We start from the raw sequence: 22,522 nt of genomic DNA, 5'->3' as shown, positions 1-22,522 counted from the left end.
TTAATTGTATCACTGTAATCCCTCCATCATCGCTGCTTCTGCTTCGCCATCTATATTTGCAAATAGGATTATTCTTGATATTGATGTCCACTACTCCAGACAACTCTTTTATGTATGACTGAAGGCAACTGCATTAGAGTACAAATGATCTCTATGTAGTTCTCAGTTTGACTTGTTTTTTTCAACAATTCTAACTCTGTCTATGATCTTGCTATGAGGGCAGGGGACTAGACTTAGGAACCTCTTGAGGTTCCTTCCATTTCTATTAATCTGTGATTCTATGACTCTGATTCAGCAAGAGGGGTAGACACATGCCTGATTTTAAGCACCTGAATTGTGCCTTTGAGGTCTGTAATTGTATACGTGCTGTTTTGCTATCATCTTTTTAAATGAAATAAACTTACTGTGTAAACACTGTTCCAAATCATCAAGTTTACTTACATTTGCTAGTCTAACAGCTAGAAGAACTTTTCCTTTTCTCCTCCATTGATTTGAGATGGGATGTATCCTGTTTGCTTTTCAGTTCAAAGTCTCAAGTAATTCCCAGTGGGAGCTCTGAGTCGTTGTGTCTGTACCTGAGAAAAGTAAACATTCATGTAGGGTACATATAGACAGCAGATACCTCTAGTATCCCGAAATAGCTACCCTGCATCTTTGAAATGCGTCCGTTATTTCGAAATATTTTTCTAAATTAACGGGTGCATTATTCCAGCATCCCTGTAAACCTCATTCCATGAGGGTCAAGGGATATCTTGAAATAGCATATTATTTTGAAATTTGACACTGTGTAGATGCACCAAATGTTGAAATAAGATATTTTGAAATACAATTGAAATAAGATATGCAAATTGTGTATCTTATTTCGAGTTTAGGGTGCTATGTAGAGAGCAAGGTGACCATGCTGGAAATACAAGGATAGATGCTGTTGCTCTTCCTCACACTGAGTGTTATGTTTCTTCATGAATAGTCCCACTCAGGTAATTGATTCTAATTATTTCATGAAGTAAGGTACTAATCAGTCTGAGGAAGGGTAGCAGAATCTGCTTCACAAACGATGTGATCAAACCTTGCTTGGATGTGTCCACCTGTTACCTGCCTATCTTCCTTTTTAAAATAACCATCACTACAAAATTAGAACATAATTTCTTTCCTAGAAAAGCCCTTCTTATTCTCATGATAAGTCTTTGATGGAATAACTCTTGGAGTGTGTCTTCCAGGAGAAACATTGTCAGGGTCAGCCCACTGCTGTTCCGTATGGAGGAAAACCTACTTAAAATCTACATGAGTCTTTTATTAGACCTTGAAAGCATCAGGAATCACTTCATTTTGATTGCTGATGGTAGTAAATTCCATAGCCGGGGCTGTCCACACAGAATGCCCAGTCCCTGTCCCCTGAGATGTTACACTTTAGGGACTGTGAGCCAGAAAACTCTTATGAGTCCAAGTTTCCAAGGTGGAGTTCAAGGGGGACTGATGATTTCTGTGACAGTTCAGCCCTTATGCTTAAAGGTAACATTTTAAGAAGCACCTAAATGACTTAGTCATAGAAAATGTTACCAAAGGGGCTTTTAAATATAAAGAACAAGACATTTGAATGGATCTAGATTGAGATAGAAAAGCCAGCAGAGTGCTTTTAGCAATCTGCTTTTTTTCAAGGATGAGCCATTTCATGTTATGTCAGCTGTCCTGGCTACATGGCCTTCACAATCTCATTCAGTAATGAATGCATTGCAGTAGTCTGGCCTGGAAGTGTTGAATCAATGGGTCATCAGAGCTAGCTTGCAGGGAGGAAGGATAGCTCAGTGGTTTGAGCATTGCCTTGCTAAACCCAGGATTGTGAGTTCAATCCCTGAAGGGGCCATTTAAGGATCTGGGGCAAATCTGTCAGGGATGGTACTTGGTCCCTCTGTGAGGGTAGTTAAGTGGACTCAATGACCTCTCAAGTTCCCTTCTAGCTCTATGAGATAGTATATCTCCATATATCAAATTAAATAGATTCTCATCCAGTAGGATAAAGACCTAGTGCCCTGGCTAGTCAAAGAGGGGAAAAAAGCACCTTTGGTATAGCAAGGAGTCTCAACAAAGACAATAGAATCTGAAGTGACATCCTGATACCTTCCCCCATTTAAGGGTGACAGTCCATTAGCTTCAGATGATACTTTGTCTATCCTATCTCCATCGACTTTAATTAAATTTGTACCTAGAATTGTTCTTCTAGTTTGCTATTTCACTCAAATATTTTTATACTTGATGACAGAGAAATGTAGAACTCAGTGCCATGACATATAGCAGGGCAACCCATAGCTTTTCAGAGTCTTTGAGGTGCCTGGCAGGTGTGCTGATTTGAAGCTGTAATAAAAGTGAGACTTTTAGGCCCGGAGTACAATTAGTGATGCTCCTAAGTCACTTTGGAGCCAAAATTCCTTTTCAAAATTGGCATTAGGCACCTAACGCTAAGTTCTATTGACTTTTTTTTTAAATGTCTAGATGCCTAGCTATCATTGGGGAGTGACTAGGGGATTCATGTGAATTATGTACCTTGTTGTTCAGAAAATCCCTCTGTGTGTCAACCTGCATAAGCCTTTGACAGTCTGGATCACAGTACAATTTACTAAAGCACCTAAGCAGGTTAGGTGCTTAATTCCCATAGAATTTTAAATAAATCAGTCGGCCCTTAGATGCTTTAGTAAATTCCACTAGGCTCCTCCCTACGTATGTACCAAAGTACCTTTGCCCTGGTCTACATGAGGGCGTTATTTTGAAAGAACCCCCCTTAGCTCAAATTTATAAGTGGAGCGTCCACTCTACCAAACCCATTATTTCAAAATAACGAGCCACTTATTTTGAAATCTATACCCTGCTGTTCTTCCTGGGACTCTAAGTCTGGGTATCGCATCCACATTATCGGAGCCTGCCTCGGACTAATTTTGAGGCTTCCCTGTCGTATAGACATGTTATTTCGATTTTGTTAAATTGGGAGTTAAGTCGATTTTAATAATTTCTAAATAATTTCCTAATGTAGACATGCCCTTTGTGAATCTGACACCTAAGCACTTCTAAAATTTTACACATGGCCACATTGTCATTATGACCTCAGAATCTATAGCAGATAATAATTTTAAAATATATTCTGTGTGTGTGTGTGTGTGTGTGTGTGTGTGTGTGTGTGTGTGTTTGTGTGTGTGTATGTATGTATTCTGCCAATATATTGCATTCAGCAAGTAGGACATAATGAGATTATGATTTGACATAGAGCTACTTTAGTTTAACATCTTTTTTTGATGATAGCGTTTTGTGGTAATTTGAAGCTGTAACATGCCAATAGACCACTATGATTTTATCTGTCACTTGGCTTCCATGTGTTCTGTGTGGTTACAATGCTGACATTCTTTATCTCTCTCAGTAAAACAGACTGGAATTAGTGAAAAGCGTCTAGATGCTGATAACATCACTGTTATTCCCTTAGGAAAGGGATTGTCCAACAGCTGGCATTCGGTGGGCTCTATAGTATATACAATATTCTATATCCCTAAGAATTGTTGTCTTTTTAGTAAATGGCATGACTGTTTTCTTTTGCTGTGCTTTTGTCATCAGGACTGCATTGCTCCTTGCAATTTAGGGACAGTTTGTCAGTGCCTTGCTTTAAGTTCCTTGTTAGGTAACCAGTCTTGGAGAACTAAGATTTCTCAGTTAACTTCTTGCAATATTCTCTGAACAGTATTTAATAAATAGCTCTAAAATTGATTGATATATATCGGTGTATAGCACACAATAAAATGAAAAGAAAACCTGAGAGTGCAATATCCTATAGAAGTATTCAGTGTTCTTTTGGGGAGTTAGACTGACAAACCTCTTAAGTCATCTGAGGCCAAATTCTTTCCTCAAATGCTTGTGTGTGGGGGGCCCATTGAAGTCAATGGGAGTTGCACATGAATATCTGAGGGCAGATTTTGACCCTAGGTAAGCAAACAGCAAAGACCAAAGAATTGTTTACTTTTTCTAAGTTTTGCCTCTCCTGGATATTAATATCACTCGTAAATTTTGTTGAGCTATACTTTCAAAAGTTAAGACTGCGGGCCTTCAAGAATGAAATATAGCAAACCAATTATAAACAACCCAAGTCAGGCTCTAAAAGACAGGAGTTTTTGAAAGACATGAACAATATTTAGAGAGCTGGTTAATTTTAAATCCTCTGGGAACTATAAGTCTGGGCATTAATAGGCTTAGAGTGATAAAAACAGCAATATGGTGTGCACATATAGATGGTATTGTCAAAAAGAAGCAATTAGTGGCACAGAAAGCGAAAGTGTACACACATATGGTGAACAGGTTGAAATGTGAAATACTGCCAGAAGTAAGAGCCAATGACAAAAGGAGTTGTGCTACTGTTTCATTCTTGTAACTCAGCTAAACAGAAACAAATAAATACTGTCCATACAAATAGATCTAGGTACTGGGGAAAAATATTTGTAGAATTTCATCAGCCCTTTTGCAGTAATCATTGACAAAACCAGATATTTAGTTACTAGAAGGAATTTTATTTTGCTTTCTTGCTTTCTTGCTTTGGTATGTCAACACTAAAATAAAAAACCTGCAGCACTACATCTCAGAACCAAGGTCAGCTGACTTGGTCTCCCTGCGGCCCAGGCTGCCGGGCTAAAAAGAGTAGTGTTTACTGTTGGTTTGGAGCCTGGGCTCTGAGATCTTCCTCTCCTGTCTCAGAGGCCAATCTCCAATTCAAGCCTGAACATCTACATTATAATTTTATATCCCTACAACCCAAGCCAGCTGCAGCAGTGTCTCAGGTCTTTTAATGCAATGTAAAAGTGGCGAGGAGTCCTGTGGCACCTTATAGACTAACTGAAGTGTTGGAGCATACGCTTTCGTGGGCAAAGACCCACTTCGTCAGATGCATGTAGATGCACCAATTCAGGCCCTGATTAAGGATCACACTTCTCTGCTTAATGAGCACTGAAATTTGCTTTAGTGACACATAAGCATGTTCTGAAGTGCTATTCAGAACAGGGATGCTTTCCTGAATTCAAGCCTAATAGGATGATCCAATTCTTTTTGAAGTCAGTGGAAACATTATCATGGCATTACAGCGTAATTTTTTTCCCTCTGACTTAAATATTATCATTTGAAATTGGCTAAATGTTACATTCCCTACAAATGACTGTGATCACAAATTATTTGAGTTAAGACTTAAATCATTCTGACGGACTCTAATATTGTTTCAATGTTTGGGGTGTTTTGCAGCCAACAAAAGGGTGAATGTTTCTGCTTGTCTGCTATGTGAATATGGTTACAATAGTTCTACATATAATTGACTGACCCATCTTCAGAGTTTGTTCAGTGTATCGTATGCTTTGATGTTTGTCCCATTATACTTTCTTAGCGTTAACAGCCATTCTTTACAGAGCAGCTAAAATGCTTTCCATACCCTTGGAAGAAAATGTACCATAAACCTAACTGGACCGACCTTTGATCTGAATGAGAGTATTTACATTTCAGCTTTTTAAAGTTATACACCTGTCATTGTAAAATGCAACAGACAGGTTATAACCTTAAATACTAGTGCATAGATTTTCTGTCACAGTGAAATGAAGTAAGTACATGTGATGGAGAAAATATATTATAGATAGGATGCGAGCTGTATTCAATAATTAAAGCAAATGGCTGATATGAACATGTTTGCTTTCTGGAGTAATAATCATGTCCCCATTATCTATCTTTAAGTTGATGAGCAATAATATATTTTATAAGAAATAAAACAGAGTAAAAACAGGTTTGATATGAGGTTTTGTCAGCAGAAAATTTTATTTTTTCCACTTTCATAAATGTCACTTAACGTCCTTTTGATCTGTTCTCTCCTTTCTGGGGAAGGGGTGCATGTCCCTGGCCACAGCATGTCCAAGTTCGTCTGCCCCCTGTGCTCCCCAGCCAAAATGAGTAATGGAGCAAATTGTGCACTTTCCCCTCACTTCCTGATCAAGGGGAACAGCCAGCAATGTTCCCATATGAATAGGGAGGAGCTGCCCTCCCTGGAGAGTGACTGGGGGTAGGTAGAAGGCTTAAGGCTGGGGCAGTCCTGAGAAGCACCCTCCAGCTAGCTCCTTTCACTTGCCCATTGATTCTATTTCTATATGGTTTTATGCATCCCTGTACAATCAAACCCATAACTTGCTTTAAGTTATGGTAAGAGGGGGTTTTATACCAAATTTGGTGGGTTTAGCTCTTACTGTTTAGGAGAAGTTCTCTTTAGGTAACCCCGTAGGCATCCCTGTATGAATTGGGGGAAACTTCAGCCCCACCGAACTACCAAACCCTTACCACCTTGCATTAAGTTTGCTCTAAGTTATGGTAAGAGAAAGCTGCATAGCAAATTTGATGCTCCTAGCTCTTACCGTTTAGGAGGAGTTCTTGAACAAACAGATGTATGGACAGACAAACAAGACTCACAGACAAACTTTCTCACATATATAGTAGATAAAGACTCTTCCAAACAACAAGCAAATTAATTTCATTAAAATGCAATAGCCAAATATATGCATAATATAATCTTGTTTGCCAAAACAACAAAACAACAAACACAGATACTACCATATAACATTGACATAATATGATGTTATAGGGGAATCATTATATAATATCCATCAAAAGAAGCCACAAGGCAATTTTTTCAAAATTAAAATCTAATGAAAACCTGTATCAAATATTCGCATCTTTCATTTAGATGTAGAAAACAGGAAATGATTTGGCATTTCTAATCTTGACTGGGAAATGGAAGATAAATCGGCAATTATGGAGAATAATTATTTACAAGCTCAAAATATGAAAAATGCACCCAGCTATTGCAAGCCGGCCAGGAAATGGTTGACCTATCAGAATGATGTGAAAGGAACATAAGGTGACAAAAGGTTGAGAAATGCTTTAAAACTGATTTATGCTTCAGGGCTTTGTAGATAATCTAGAACATGTTAAAACCAGTTTGGGAATTGTGGGGAGCTAGCGGAGACCTAGATGATAAGACCTAGATGATAAGCTGGGAAAGGCTAGTCAGTAAGGGTTTTCATTTTGTTATCTATTGGAACCATTAGATAACATACTGTTTTTGTATTTTAGCATTGTTTTTGGTGTTGTTTTTAATAATAATTGTATTTTAGTAGGCTTGGAATGTCCACGCACATCAGAAGAAGCAGTTCTTATCCCAAGAGTTTAAAGTTTATGGGGATAGTGCAAAACCCTCTGAAATCAATGAAAGTCTTTCCAGTAACTTCAGTGGTCTTTGGAGCAAACCCTTTATTTCTAAATATACATATTTGGGAAAATTTTATTCAGGAACATAACAATAGAGCACTAGCCAAAATTTCTTTAAATTCCTTTTGCTGCCTATTTAAATAAAACAGTTGTCTCTCCAGTCTTGGGCTCACATTCAGAAGTTATGTTCCAGTTTATGATATTCAGATTCTTTGATGCTTTCAAGTTTTGAAGGATCACATTTTTTTGCTGTTAAATTTTCTCTCAAGAGATGTTTGTTGTGGTTTCCATATAGCATATTTTGGAAGGACAGCAAAAAACAATTTTCAGTCTGTGCTGGAGCTGGAACATTACAAAAACATCTATAGTAATTTCCAAACATGTTTCTGGCCTAAACATATGGTAAGATTCCAGGGTAACTCTGTGACTTTTCATGCTTGAGGTAGAAATGAAAACATCAGAAAAAGTTCATGGATGGGCTAGGACTTTTGTTCAGGAAGAACCTGGTACTGACCTGTAGGAACATTGACTGATATTTTTAAAAAATAGATTCCTACAATGCGAGCCCAAAACCTTTGTTTAGGATTCTAAATAAGGTTGACCTTATTTTCAAAAGTCCTGATGGTCCACAGCTCCCATCAAAATCACGATACCCAGTTATGCGATAACCACTCCTTCCACAACTTTATACTCGAATAAATACATTAAAAAATTTTGAAGCTAGATGATATATTTGACAAAGGATCTGCCATAAGAGAAGGACTTATTCAGCAATGGAATCTCAGGAGTTTACTAATTCTAACTAAATGTTATTGTTAAATTATTGCCCTCAAAGCAGGCATTCACCCTATGGACAACCATGTAGAAACTGAATTCATGCACATATTGTGGGCCTGTGCTTAGTATACACGGAAGAGGAAGTAGAGTATATTGAGGGGCTGTGTAATTAATCCCACAGTATAAATGGGAAGATCATGCAATAACAGTAAACTACAGTGGATGCCATGAAAAATGAGACATGTATCTCCAGCTCTGGTTATGCTTACTTTAGTATTTGTGGTATTTCCTTTCTTGCATACAGTGGATGCCATAATAATAGCAAATGTTATGTTTTTATAAATATCCCTTTTTAATGGCAGTCTTTGTAAAATATTAACTAGCACAACATCCTTCTGCTTTGTAGAATGGCAAAATGTAATAACCATCACAATTTTGTGTCCTGCATCATGAATGTATGTGTGTTGTGATGTTCTTTCATTAGATATAAAGGGTTACCAGCTGAGGCACTGTACATAAATAGTAATACAGATCTCTTTACTTGAGTTATAGATTAGAATTTGCAGAATTGCTCTGTTGGATGGTGAAGTTGCCATCATTTTCCTGACTGAAAGAAAGAACTAATATGTATCAGTAGCAGAGTGACAATTAACGTTTCTTTTGTATAAATAGGGATATGAGTCTCGTAGCCATTGGTTCATATTGACAAAATCAACTCAAACATCTGAAAGTTGACTTGAGTCAAAGCTCATTGAAGCCAATGGAAAACACCACAATGATTTCAGTGGGGTTTTGGATCTGGCCCCAATTTGCTTCCCGTGCAAATTAAAAAAATAATCCTGTGCTGCTACATTTTCTCTGTTCTGAGCCTGACCAGTTCTTTGCAGTGTTCAGCAAAGAGTTCTCATGATAACTCAGTAGAAGGCTATATGGAGCATACATTTATCATTAAAGGGATTGTAAATTAAGATGTAATATTGGCCTGATCCAAAGATCACATATGTGATGGAAAGCATCCCACTGGTTTCAGTAGATTTTTTTTGTATTCTGGAGTTTTTTGGTATTTACGGTAGCCTCAAAATGCCGAGTTATATCAAGCTTAACTTTCAGTTTCCTTGCTTATTTGTGACTAGTATTGCAATCAATGTTACTGGTATTAATTTCCTTTCCTTTCTCCATCATTTAAAGAGTGTTTTTTAAATTCATTTCATGTAAATGCCAACTGTACATGGATATTTTTAAAGCTGATTTGCTGACCAAAGGCCATTATGGTTTATCCATTTTGGCCTTATTTAGTGATTTCTTAGGTCATAGGCCACTGATACAAGACTAATGTATTTTTCTGAGCCACGGTAGGTAAAGCATTTGAATCATTAGGAATAGCCCTTAAGCACATATACAGCTTGCCATTTTTAACGACTGATCTCTCCATCCATTTAAAAGATTAATATGTCATACTGGACTAGCAAACAGTCCCCCATAAGCCCTCATGGGCCCACCATGGAACTTTCAAGTATGGCCATTTTTGAGTAGAGAGCAAAGAATCAATCCAGTACCAAATTAGATCAATAAGCTCTCGTTGACTATGGTATAAACTGGACCACTTCCTAAATCCTCAAAATGATTGTTTCCTGCTTTCTTCTAATTCAAATCTGCTGATTGTTCCCATATGATCCACACTCACTGTCAGAGGGAGACTATACCTGGAAAGTTCAGTCTGGAAGAGTTATTTTGAGCCAGTGTGATTGACTGAGGAAAAAGCTGGTTGAACCCAAACCCCTTCTGAATCTTAACTATAGTGCTGGTCACTATAATTATTTAAAACTGTATTCTAACTCTGCTCATAATGTCTATTTGCTATAATTCATCCCTATGTTAATGTCCTCCTGCTATACATCAAAATATCAAAAATGTGTTTTAAACTACTAGATTTACAGCTTGACAGACTGATGAATGCACAAATTATAGTGCATAATAGATAGATATCTGTTCTCTATTGGTTTTATGTTGTTCCATTTCCTTCCTTAGTGATGACATTAGATGATATGCAGATGACTAACGGTTCTAAAGAATGACATTCACATGCCAGGAATGCCACATTCTGGCATTTCCATAGAGTCTTTTCTACACAACTCATCCTAAAATGGCAAAAAATACTCTAGGCATTTCTTTTTAAGAAAATTGTTAGTTTTTGCCAATCCTGTGGTGGATCTGCAATGCAGGGTCAAGTCAGCAAGGGAAAAAAGATGAAACCACAAATGTTATTTAGGAACTTTGAAAATCTTTCTAATCAGATTTCTGAGAGAACTTTGAACACACATCTATTCATTCAGTGGTAAAAGAAGTAAAGTGACTATCCAGTGAGCCAGTGGTTCTCAATCAGGGGTACATATACCATAAGGGTATGCAAAGGTCTTCCAGTGGTACATCAACTTAATTATTTGCCTAATATTACAATAGTCTACATAGCACTAGCAAAGTCAGTACAAACTACAGTTTCATTCAGACGACTTGTTTATACCGTTTTATATACTGTACACTGAAATGTAAGTACAATATATACATATTGATTTATTTTATTATTATATGGTAAAAATGAGAAAGTGAACAATTTTTCATTAATAGTGTGCTGTGACACTTTTGTGGTTTTATGATTGATTTAATGAGCAACTAGTTTTTAAGTGAGGTGAAACTTGAGGGTACTCAAGACAAATCAGACTCCTGAAAGGACTACGACAGTCTGGAAAGCTTGAGAGCCTGTGAGGTATCTAATTTCCGCAAAATTGTTTGTAGAGTTGACCTCTATGCCTACTGATTTATCCTAATTGTTTTTAGCTGTTTGAGGAAGAGTCTCAGATGAGAAAAGCAACACAATCTTGATCACAGATACTATCTGGTGCAATTTAAAAAAAAAATTAAAGCAAACTAACACAATTTCATGGATTTGATTATGTAGTCTTTAGGATATTTGTGGGATTTTTTTAAAATAATAATCACAGGCTTATCACAGGATTCTCTGGGCACTAGGGATGTATTCCAGAGTGGGGTTATTTATAGAAGGCTTGCCAATTTTCGTTTCCATGAATTAATTAATAAGCAGCTTTGGATGTGGTGTTCTTCCATTGGCCGGTGTGGCTCTCTCTGTACTACTTTATTCCAAGATACAGAGGAGGTCTTTTGTGGAGTGCTATATCAAGAGATCTGCCTCCTTGCATCCAGAAAACCCTGTTACCAAAGGAATCTTACCGGATTAAAGTATGAAGTTGAGTGTTCTCAGTTTCGATTGATGACAGAAAGAGCTGAAAGTTATTCATTCCTTTCAGGTGATGCTCTTCACTCCCCTCCCCATTCCCACTTGCAAATGGACTTCCCATAAGATATATATGCTCTTGTTGTTGAAGGCTGAGAGAAAAGGATGTTGTGTATCCATAATCATACCCAAAACTTAGTACTTATTTGGAGCTCAGACTCTTGTATTGGAGTGAAATTTCTGTCTAGTGAAATAGCACAGGAGCATGATGCAAAGGTCACGCCAAGCCCACATCTTTTGCTTCAGAATTCCCATATCCTCTGCTGACCCAAGAAGTAGCCTCTGAACTCTCATGAAGAATGCCTAGGGCAGCTATGAAACCTAGGACTTATCTTTCACCAAAATAGAATTCATTAGGGTGACAGTGGTCTTACTAGATGAAGGGTATTTGGTAAAGCCCAAACTTGAAGATAATAGATGAGATAATGTTTTAGACTTTGCATTTCTATAATGCTGAAGGGTCCCAAAGTTTTATACAAACATTTAATAATTTCTGTATCTCAGCTTCCCTATGATGTATGATAATATTAATATCCCTGTGCATGGGGAAAATGAGCACTGATAAGTTATTTAATTCATCCACATGGTCAGAAAGTAAGTCAGTGTCAAAGCTAGGAATGGAATTAATTTCTTCTGCCTTTTTTCTATAACTTCAAGACAATGCTCCCTCACTGTATTGTGAAAAATATAAGTGAGAAAGGCTATTCTTTTTTTAACATCCTGGTTTCAATAGGACAACATTATCTGAGATTAAATGTGTTATGTTCATTGTAGTAAAATAGTGAGTTACTGGCTGAGACTTCAAAAGAGACCCAGGGACGTAGACACTGAAATCCTGCTGAATTTGCATCAAACTCCTTTGAAAATCCTAGACTTTATATTGTTTATAACAAATATTTTTTATGATTTTTTTAAAAAAATGCCTTCCCTTTTACTTTTCTTAAAATGATTTTGAAATCTCATGTTCCGTAGTATAAGGCACAGCTCCTCCTTAATAACATTTATTTTTATTCAATTTTATTGTGTCCACAACACAATTATAAAACCAATAATTTGATTTAGAAAGCCTTCTTTTTCACAGCTTTGCTACTACTTCAGCAGTGCTACTTCAGCCAGCCTGTAGATAAATGACCACCAGAAAACTTCACAAAATTAGTGTTTACACTTAATCTGGCAATGAGCTATAATTTGATTGGTAAAAAATTCATTTGGTGTACCTCTGGCCCTGTACTGCTGGATAATGAAAATTTATATCTATGTTTCAGACATCTGGGGAGGATGTGACAGCTTTGGGGCTGAATGAAAGATTATGCCACAGTGACCCCTGTCAGCATTTCCTCACGGACTGGTTACCCGAAACCCAACGGCAGTCAGACTTTTTTTTTTTTTTTTTTTGCGCCAGAGCAGACTCTCATTTTATTTTGGAAGGTTAATGACACTGTAAATCTAATAGGCCATTTTAGTGCCATCATGTGGGTATTAAAAGTCATGTGACTGGTCAGGATACCTTATGGGGTGTTTTGGCATTGTCTCGTAGTGGGAATGGCAGGCTGTTACAAGGCTATAAGAGCTGGACATGTTTTCAATTACTTGCAAAGACAGAGCTGCTTTTAAATTAATTTGAAATCTCTGCCAGTGGTTTTGTTTGTCACCTCTTTCAGGTTTTCTATAATATGCTCCCCATATCATATTTACCTTGGCTCTCTCTAGAGGTAATCTGCACTATTTAGTGTTGTTATGCATCAAATTTTATATACAAAGGTGTTCTGTGTGATACTAGACAATATACTCAAGACATAGGATCATTCAAGGGAGAGAAGAGATTGCCTCCAAACTTTAGTTTGTGCATTCTCCAGTCCTTCCCTCTTTAGAGCTTTTTCCTACTGTTTTGCTATATATATATTCTACTCCCTGCTTTTCCATCCACTGCATTCTAGACATTAGCAACATTAATGCCGCCTCAAAGGCTTTGTGACTGTCAGTTGTACTGAAGAAGCACTCAAAGCCTTCTGGGGTGTGTTAGGGCTATTGCAGGTAAGCAAGGAAATTAAGACAGGCTTGGTAGCTGTGAGACAACAAATAAGAGATCTGAAGCTAGAGTGAACAGAAGATGGTATAAATTTTCTGTGAAGAAAGGTATAATTTGAAATGTATGCAAGTAGAACCAGGATAAACCAAGAAGGTAAGGATCAGTTTATTTCAGGTATTGGTTCACTCTTGTGTAAATTCCAGTTGGATAAAATTCATCTATTCATTCTCAAGCATGTAATTATATTCCTGAAAATATGGCCAGTATAAATGCAGTAGAGTAGAATAGATACATGCCCACTTCACTGCCTAAAATGTTCTTTCCAAATGTATTTTTTTTCTTTACACTGTTTGCCATGCAAGATTTTCACTTGCACTTCTGTGGTTTTTTTCGTAATAAACCCCTTTTTCAAAAAACCGCGTAAACCTCCTTTTTATAGGAAGAGCATTTTTTTCAAAAATGGGGTCTTTTTCCCCCAAAAAAACTGCATCCAGACTACTTTCATTTTTGAAAGATCCTCTTTTGGAAATGTGATCGGAAGAAAATATGCAAATTACACAGAATTTGCATATCCTCTTTCGAAAAATCTTTGTAGCTTAGACGTAGCCTGAGTGTTCATACAGTGCTGGCATGATTAATATAAATTTTACTCTCCCTCCTTTAGCCCTTCACACCTTCTCCGTCAGTGTCTATCTTTTCCCCTGCACACTGTACTTGTTCTTTGAGATGATGTTAATGGTGTTTGTTAGCATTTGCTAGGTTTGAGAACAGTAGAGTTTCTGTGGCTACTTAAGCATCACCACATTAACATTGCTCTCTGTCCCATGCTAGTTTTCTATTTCTGTCCCTCTCTAGCACCCAGATCTCTTCATCCTTCTCTTTGTCTTTCTTTCTGCTCTCTTTGTCATCCAGCTTCTGTTTGTCTCACAGTTACCCAGGACACTAATATAAGGACAATGTCAGACACTCCAACACACAGCTCAGTGCCAATCATATCTTTTGCTGCTGGACCGTCCATCATGAATAAAGAAGGTAAACCTATCTAATGCCAGCAGAAGAGCATTCCTGACCTAAAGAAATGCATTTCAGTTCCAAAAGAAAGGCCAGCCACCAGACTTGTGGTCCAACAGCATCTGGATTTGGCTTTTCTGTGTCACCTTCCTCCAAGTAGAGGAAATGATATTACAGTTATTTGGTACTCTTCTTTGAAGTGATGATTTCTTAAGGAAATGGTGGACCTATGTGTTTAAGAATTGTTGGAATCTCTTTTCTTTTTTGCCAATACAAGCTTTTCTTTTGCTTGTCAGCAATAGCGTCCTAGCCAAACTGCTATTGTGTCTCAGGCTACCATAAACATCTCAATGAGAAACAAACCAAATCAAGTCTAAACAGTAGGGAAAGGCTGTTGGGACTTTGTGCCTTGTGGCTTTCCCTGACAAAAGGTCTAGAGAGATGAATCCAACATCCCTTTCCTGAAAAGACTGTAACACGTTTTTCATAGCAGTCTGCTGAAAGAATTAACAATAGACTGTAAGACTGTGGGCAAACTCACTGGTCAGAGGAGTCAGAATAAAGCTTCCAACAACCTTTTAGTCCGAGATGCTCTCCTTGCATTCCTTGAACTCAGACCTGTCGGTATGCCTTGAAGTGTAGGTAATGGCCAGTACCAACTTGGTGCACCAGGAGGAGAGACAGAACTCACAATACCTCCTTAAGATTCCACAAGGGTGACACACTTCATCCTGCTCCCAGTCCAGGCCAGCACATCTGAGCCCTAAATTAAGTACCATAAGACAAGACTCCGGAGAAGACAATATCAGGCAATGGGAGAGAAGAAGGCAGGAATACACAAAATAATGCTATGGGGCAGCTTGGATGGTTCTGCATTTATCCCGTGAGTTCATTTTATAATTATTTATTGCTTTTGTTATACAAAACTATCAGATTTACCCGACATTGCCTGGTAGTACCAAAATGGAGCACTACTCCAAATTTCTCCATTTTATCTCTTTTCTGTACGATTTATTGAGAAGCAATCCTATTTCAGGTTCATCCTATTTTTTAGTTTCTCTTGGTTCAGTCTCTTTCAACATTCACTCAGTTATGTTGATTGTGAGGATTGTACTAGATTTGGTGATTCTGTCTCTTTTCTGTTTGGTTTTATGAGAAGCAATTCTATTCCAGATGCACAACCAAGCCCTTATATTGCTTTAAGTTATGGTCAGAGGAAGCTGAATGTAGTGGTCCTAGCTCTTATAATTTAGGAAGAGTTCTTAATCATGCAGACAGACAAACTCTCTAAAATATATAGTAAAGTACAGAGAGAAAACAAGTGAACATATTTCATTCAGAAGGACCCTAAAGTATTTTGTATTTCGTTACATACAAAGATCACTTTACCTACCACCATGTAACAGACCATAGCCACCTTATACATTTTAAGGGTGTCACAAGGAAGAGGGAGAAAACTTGTTCTTCCTAGCCTCTGAAGATAGAACAAGAAGCAATGGGCTTAAACTGCATAAAGGGAGGCTTAGGTTGGCTATTAGGAAAAAGTTCCTAACTGTCAGGGTGGTTAAACACTGGAATAAATTGTCTAGGGAGGTTGTAGAATCTCCATCTTTGGAGATATTTAAGAGTAGGTTAGATAAATGTCTATCAGGGATGGTCTAGACAGTACTGGGGTTTCACGAGGCATAGGGGAGTGATCAACAAAGGCTTCCCCTGTTGACTGATCCGCGTCTTGACTGCTGCACTGTGCCGACAATCAGCTGAGCCAGCACAGCGTGATGGCAATTTTTATTTTAATGAAACCGGGGATATTTAAATCTCGGCTTCATTGGCTATGTCGGGTAGCCTATTTTACATGCCTCTGTTGGCAGAGGCATGTAGTCTAGACATACCCAAAGAGTGATAGTTTCTGTTAATTCATTCTTCCTCTGATACCCTTTTATGATGGGCAGAATTCTTCAGCTCAGATAAAATATCAAGGGATTGTTTAAAAATATACTGCATGGAAAATGCAGTAATTTTATTTTTCACAGTTAATCTGTTTTTTCTCTAAATCTTTGCAAATCAAGTCTGCAACTCTAAAAAGTTAGTCTGTGTTCTATTCTCTTTATATCAAGAGCTCTTATGTTAGTATTTATACTTTTGTGGGGGTTTAAAAAAATCTTATTTCCCCAAAGTCTTTAAAATGAATCTCACCAATCTTCAAGATTCAAAATCTATGGTATCATTCACTAAATTTACCTTCACAATGTTTTAAAAAAGGCCCAAGATATAAATTTTGGGAAATCACAGTTTCTGATGAAAATGCATTTTCATTGATGAGAACAGAAATTTACAGAAAAACAAAATAAGAGAAATACTGCTTGAAAACTTCTTAGAATTTAATTTAAAGATATTTACTTTTTATATTTTGACATCTGATATTAACAATTTATCTTTTAATGGTTATAAAGCTTTAACTAGTTGAATATCAACATCTACTGTCACCACATAACTCTTGTCTGACCTCTCATAATTTCATACAATAATGCAAATATAAATAAAAATGCTTAATATAAATACCAATATTATTCATAGAAATTATTTAAAAATCAAATTCTGACAAGCTTAACTATAACTGGGAATTGCTATGAATATATATTATTATATTATATCTGTGAGAGACAGAATCTATAGCAGTGGTTTTCAGCAAAGGGGACGTGTACCCCTGGGAGTACGCAGAGGTCTTCTAGGTGGTACCTCAAGTCATCCATATATTTGCCTAGTTTTATAACAGTCTTCTTAAAATGGACTAGCAAACTCAGTAGAAACTAAAATTTCATAGAGACATTGACTTGTTAATACTGCTCTGTATGCCATACACTGAAATGTAAGTGCATTATTTATATTCCAGTTGATTTATTTTATAATTATATGGTAAAAATGAACAAGTAAGCAATTTTTCAAGATAGTGTGCTGAGACATTCTTTTGACAGTGATTCTTTGGATATTCCAGGAGTTGTTGCAAAGCATCCTGGGAGGTGTATTTTGCCCCAGACACTTTAGGCAATACTGGATGCATTTATCAATAGTTTTAAAATATAATCTGTGATTTTTTTAAACAATTGCAATATTGATTTCATCACTGGGAAAGTTTGAAACATTCCTTCTCCATGGGCAACTGCCGGTGTGCTTTCATGTTGCAGGTGAGAGGCACCAATCAAGAACTGCCTTGTCTGGTTGTGATTCAACCTGACTGTTACACCTACACTAGTTCTTTAGTGTTGTGGGAAACTCCTTACAGGAAAGGAATTGGAGGGATTTTAAAGAAGAGCAACAGTTAAATAGGTTAAGAGTTAAATATATAATGTTTGGCAAAGTGACCTTGCTAAGGAGATAGGCACATCTACTAAAGCTGTTGTGTATGATATCGATAATTATTTAAGATAATGCAAGGAGTTATAACAGGCAGTGATATGAAATTAGAAAAGAGAAAGTGTCAACTGAATGAAAAGGAATCTTCCTGACAGTGGAATAATCTCTCAGGGAAAGAAGAAATAGCCATGTAGCACATTAAATATCGGCTTGGCAGAAGTAAGCATATAACAACAAACAAGCCTGCACTGACAGAGAAAAGATGGGGGATCTAATCAGTCTCACATCTTTATCTTTTCTGGTTCTATGGCATATTGTATTTGTTATTCAATGCAAATGCCTATCTACAATTTAAATTTAAATCTCTAGAAAGATAAATGGAAAGTGAGGATGGCACACATTACTGCTATGTAAAGTTCTTGCATCAAACTGCAAACCCATTTGAAGAGTAGGCCCACTGGTCAGTGAGGAGGGAGAAACAGTAACAGGAAACTTGGAAATGACAGAGATGCTCAATGGCTTTTTTGTTTCAGTCTTCACCGAGAAGTCTGAAGGAACACCTAACATAGTGAATGCTAGTGGGAAGGAGGTAGTTTTGGAAGGTAAAGTAAAAAAAGAACAAGTTAAAAATCACCTAGAAAAGTTAGATGCCTGCGAGTCACCAGGGCCTGATGAAATGCATCCTAGAATACTCAAGGAGCTGATAGCTAGAGGCTCAGATACCTCCTCTATCATCTTTGGAAAATCATGGGAGACAGGAGAATTCCAGAGGACTGGAAAAGGGCAAATATAGTGCCCATCTATAAAAAGGGAAATAGGAACAACCCAGGAAACTACAGACCAGTTAGTTTAACTTCTGTTCCAGGGAAGATAATGGAGCAAGTAATTAAGGAAATTGTCTGTAAATGCTTGGAAAGTGGCAAGGTGATAGGGAACAGCCAGTATGGATTTGTAAAGAACAAATCATGTCAAACCAATCTGATAGCTTTCTTTAATAGGATAACGAGTCTTGTGGATAAGGGAGAAGTGGTGGATGTGGTATACCTAGACTTTATTAAGGTGTTTGATACAGTCTCACTTGATATTTTTATCAATAAACTAGGTAAATACAACTTAGATGGGGCTACTATAAGGAGGGTGCATAACTGGCTGGATAACCATCCTCAGAGAGTAGTTATTAATGGTTCACAATCCTGCTGGAAAGGCATAACAAATGGGGTTCCGCAGGCGTCTGTTTTGGGACCGCCTCTGTTCAATATCTTCATCAACGATTTAGATATTGGTATAGAAAGTACGCTTATTAAGTTTACAGATGATACCACGCTGGGAGGGGTTGTGACTAATCTGGAGGATAGGGTCATAATTCAAAATGACATGGAAAAATTGGAGAAATGGTCTGAGGTAAACAGGATGAAGTTTAATAAAGACAAATGCAAAGTGCTCCACTTAGGAAGGAACAATCAGTTTCATACATACAGAATGGGAAGCGACTGTCTGGGAAGGAGTACGGCAGAAAGGGATCTAGGGGTTATAGTGGACCACAAATTGAATATGAGTCAGCAGTGTGATGCTGTTGCAAAGAAAGCAAACATGATTCTGGGATGCATTAACAGGTGTGTTGAGAGCAAGATACAAGAAGTCATTCTTCTGCTCTACTCTGCGCTGATTAGGCCCCAATTGGAGTATTGTGTTCAGTTCTGGGCACTGCATTTCAAGAAAGATGTGGAGAAATTGGAGAGGGTCCAGAGAAGAGCAACGAGAATGACTAAAGGTCTAGAGAACCTGACCTATGAGGGAAGGCTGAAGGAATTAGGTTTCTTTAGTTTAGAAAAGAGAAGATTGAGGGGGGACATGATAGCAGTTTTCAGATATCTAAAAGGGTGTTATAAGGAAGAGGGAGAAAACTTGTTCATCTTGGCCTCTGGGGATAGAACAAGAAGCAATGGGCTTAAACTGCAGCAAGGGAGGTTTAGGTTGGATATTAGGAAAAAGTTCCTAACTGTCAGGGTAGTCAAACACTGGAATAAATTGCCCAGGGAGGTTGTGGAATCTCCATCTGTGGAGATATTTAAGAGTAGGTTAGATAAATGTCTATCAGCGATAGTATTTGGTCCTGCGATGAGGGCAGAGGACTGGACTCGATGACCTCTCGAAGTCCCTTCCAGTCTTAATATTCTATGTTTCTATGATTCTCCTCTAGATGGGAATAACTCTCTCAAAGAGTTTCCTTAGAATTTTTCCACCAAGGATAGCGGGCAGAGTTGAATGCTCACAAAAGTGGTGAGGGTTTCTACTCTTCAATCTCTGTGCACTGTCCCCTTGTCGTAGCATCCATTTCTGCCTTAGGTTTGCTACATGTGCTGGGTAGTGTGGGTCCTGCAGCAGGTAGTTTCATACCCTGAGTGTACTAATGTATACTCTTCTCCCTGTAGAATGGGATGGAGAAGAATCTGGGGGAGACCCCTCCATGCCTTTCCACCTGTTGTATCATGCAAGCAAGGTAGTAACAAACTTCAACAGGCCTTTATTTACCAAGGGTGAAACCTCTTTCCAAAGCTGATGCTGCTCCCCTCTGTAGCTCTCACTCAGGCCTGGCCCATCTCCTCCCCCCTCCTTCCTGTTTCCTGTGCTTCCAGATTCCCATCAGCCAGTGCTCCCAGTTCTAATAATTATAAGCAACATCTAAAACACCACATGACCCCATTCCTTGTTCTGCAAACCCAAACACAATGGACCTATATGGTTACCACAGGCTCTTGAGGAAAGCAGACTGAGTATGCAGAGGAGCAGAATCCCCTCCACACACATTGACAAAGAGAAAGGTAGAATCCACACATATCTGTAATGTGTTTTTTTGCCCATTCCCATAAAACTGATCTATCATGAGGTAGTTTAGACACCTTGGAGTCAACCTTCCTCAATACAGCCAGTTTCCCACTCAACAAACCCTGCAACATTCATACTCTTGAAGGTGCCTGAAGTAAGAAATTGGCCTATCAACTCTTCCTGTTTAACTAAAATGAACGTTGGGGCTTCAATTTTCAATACAATATAGTCTGGGGAAAAGTCACCATCAGGTGGCCACCATCTTGACAATTAGCAATCATTGTATGTCTGTAAGCTTCAGTGACAAGAGCCATAGCGCAGAACACACTCCCACCAGAGCATACGAAATACTATCGGGAGACCAATTGTGTCTAGCCGTGTCCCCAAAACCCCAAGCTGACTGCTAGAACTTTTTGTTTGTAGTCACATTGCAGCAAATGCCTAGCAATAACAAAATGTCTTTTAGCTTTTTAGGTTTCGTGTTGTGAGAAAGTACGAAGCATAAATCACATCAAACTATTTCTGGTCTTAAGCCTCCAGGATGCATTTGTTTGAAATCAACAGCCAAATTCCCTGGGCCAGAGTAAATTGTTAGGTGCCAACTATGGCAGAATGCCAGCCTTTGAACTAATACCCATTATATCTGATGTGATCCATATGCAAGACCTTCGTATTCCTCCAAAGTGGTTCCTTTTAATTGATTTTGCAAATTAACAATATTATGCCTTCTGCAGAATAGAAAGTACATTACTCATTGTGTCCTTACTTTATACTGAAAGGAAATCTATTGTTCTTTTGTAATGAAATGGTATCATGGGGAGGAAAAGGTAGCAGTTGCAGGTAAAAAAGGAATCACGTTTGGCTGTCAGGCATATTTAATGAGGAATTTTAATTATGAGGTTAAAAATCAATGAGCATAACTTTCACAAGGAAATCTTATAGGGAAACTAAACTGGCTTTATCTTCTAAAGTTTACTGAACTAGTTTGAGTGGCTGCCAACCATCATTGTTCTAAAAGAGAAAGGACTTGAGGAAACTTCAAGTCACGCTGAAGAGTTTATTATAGAAATGTTTTAACAAAACAAAACAGGAGAAAAAAGGATTTCCATGGATTCATGTTTAAATTCTTCATAACTGATTCATCTCTGACTCACCATTTGCAACCACCTCTAGTTTCACACACCATATAAAATTGATTGTTTATACATATGCTTACCTTTCAGAAGATGGATGAAAGGTAATCGGTTTCATTGCAAATAGACAGCTTCTGATCCTCAAGTACTATGCATTAGCTGTTTGTTCTTTATTCTAAGAAAAGAGGAATAGCATAGCATGAATAATTAAATGCAGTAGAAATATATCCCTCACCAAACCCAGAACTATTATAAGTAAATGATCTACAAGTCTCTATAATGTTTTGCTGTGTTTTATAACCACTAATTATAAGGCTGTGTTACTAAGCATATTATTGTAAGGTTTTGAGTACACATTTGTCTCACAATGTGGGTCACCTACCTGAATGTTCAAGAGAATGGGAGAGGGCGCAAGGAACCTTTTCTTGTTGAGTCTGATGTATGTGACTAGGCATGATCACAATCTACATGCACTTCAGGCACCAGGACTATCCCCTCCTTGAGACTGCAGGCCTGCCCAAAATGGACAGGGAAAAGGTAGGGTTGGCAGGGTGAAAGAAGAGGAACACAGCATAATTGTAATGGGTGTTGCAGTAGCCGTCCACCTATAACCTTGCAGCTCCAGGAGAAATTGTGGCTGCATGAACCACAATCCCCTCTCCATCTCATGCTGGGACAATGTAATTATACAAATCCCAGTACTAGACTGTGTCTAGATATCTAGCCCCAAATATGAATTTACCCATCTAAGATCATGGATTGGTTTTGAAGGTAGCAAATCAGCCTTACCAAATTATTTTGTCTTTAAAAAGGGGAAGTAGA

The 22,522-nt window shown here is 37.9% G+C and overlaps 1 protein-coding gene and 1 long non-coding RNA gene across 6 annotated transcripts in view; one reads left to right on the top strand and one right to left on the bottom strand.

The window, feature by feature from the left end:
• Positions 1 to 21,877, bottom strand: LOC142830789 (uncharacterized). The gene is made up of 3 exons (XR_012906281.1): positions 21,784 to 21,877; positions 442 to 575; positions 1 to 128 (listed from the first exon to the last, which is right to left on the bottom strand). It is a non-coding gene; the product is annotated as an uncharacterized LOC142830789 (long non-coding RNA).
• The window catches only part of MECOM (MDS1 and EVI1 complex locus), a 508,313-nt gene that overhangs the window by 356,451 nt on the left and 129,340 nt on the right, over positions 1 to 22,522 (top strand). The gene's annotated exons all lie outside the window — the stretch shown is intronic.

Source organism: Pelodiscus sinensis, chromosome 10 (assembly GCF_049634645.1).
Source record: "Pelodiscus sinensis isolate JC-2024 chromosome 10, ASM4963464v1, whole genome shotgun sequence".
In the NCBI taxonomy this organism is placed as follows: Eukaryota; Metazoa; Chordata; order Testudines; family Trionychidae; genus Pelodiscus; species Pelodiscus sinensis.
The sequence above is the reverse complement of the archived record's forward strand: the minus strand, read 5'-3'. Positions and strand labels throughout refer to the sequence as shown.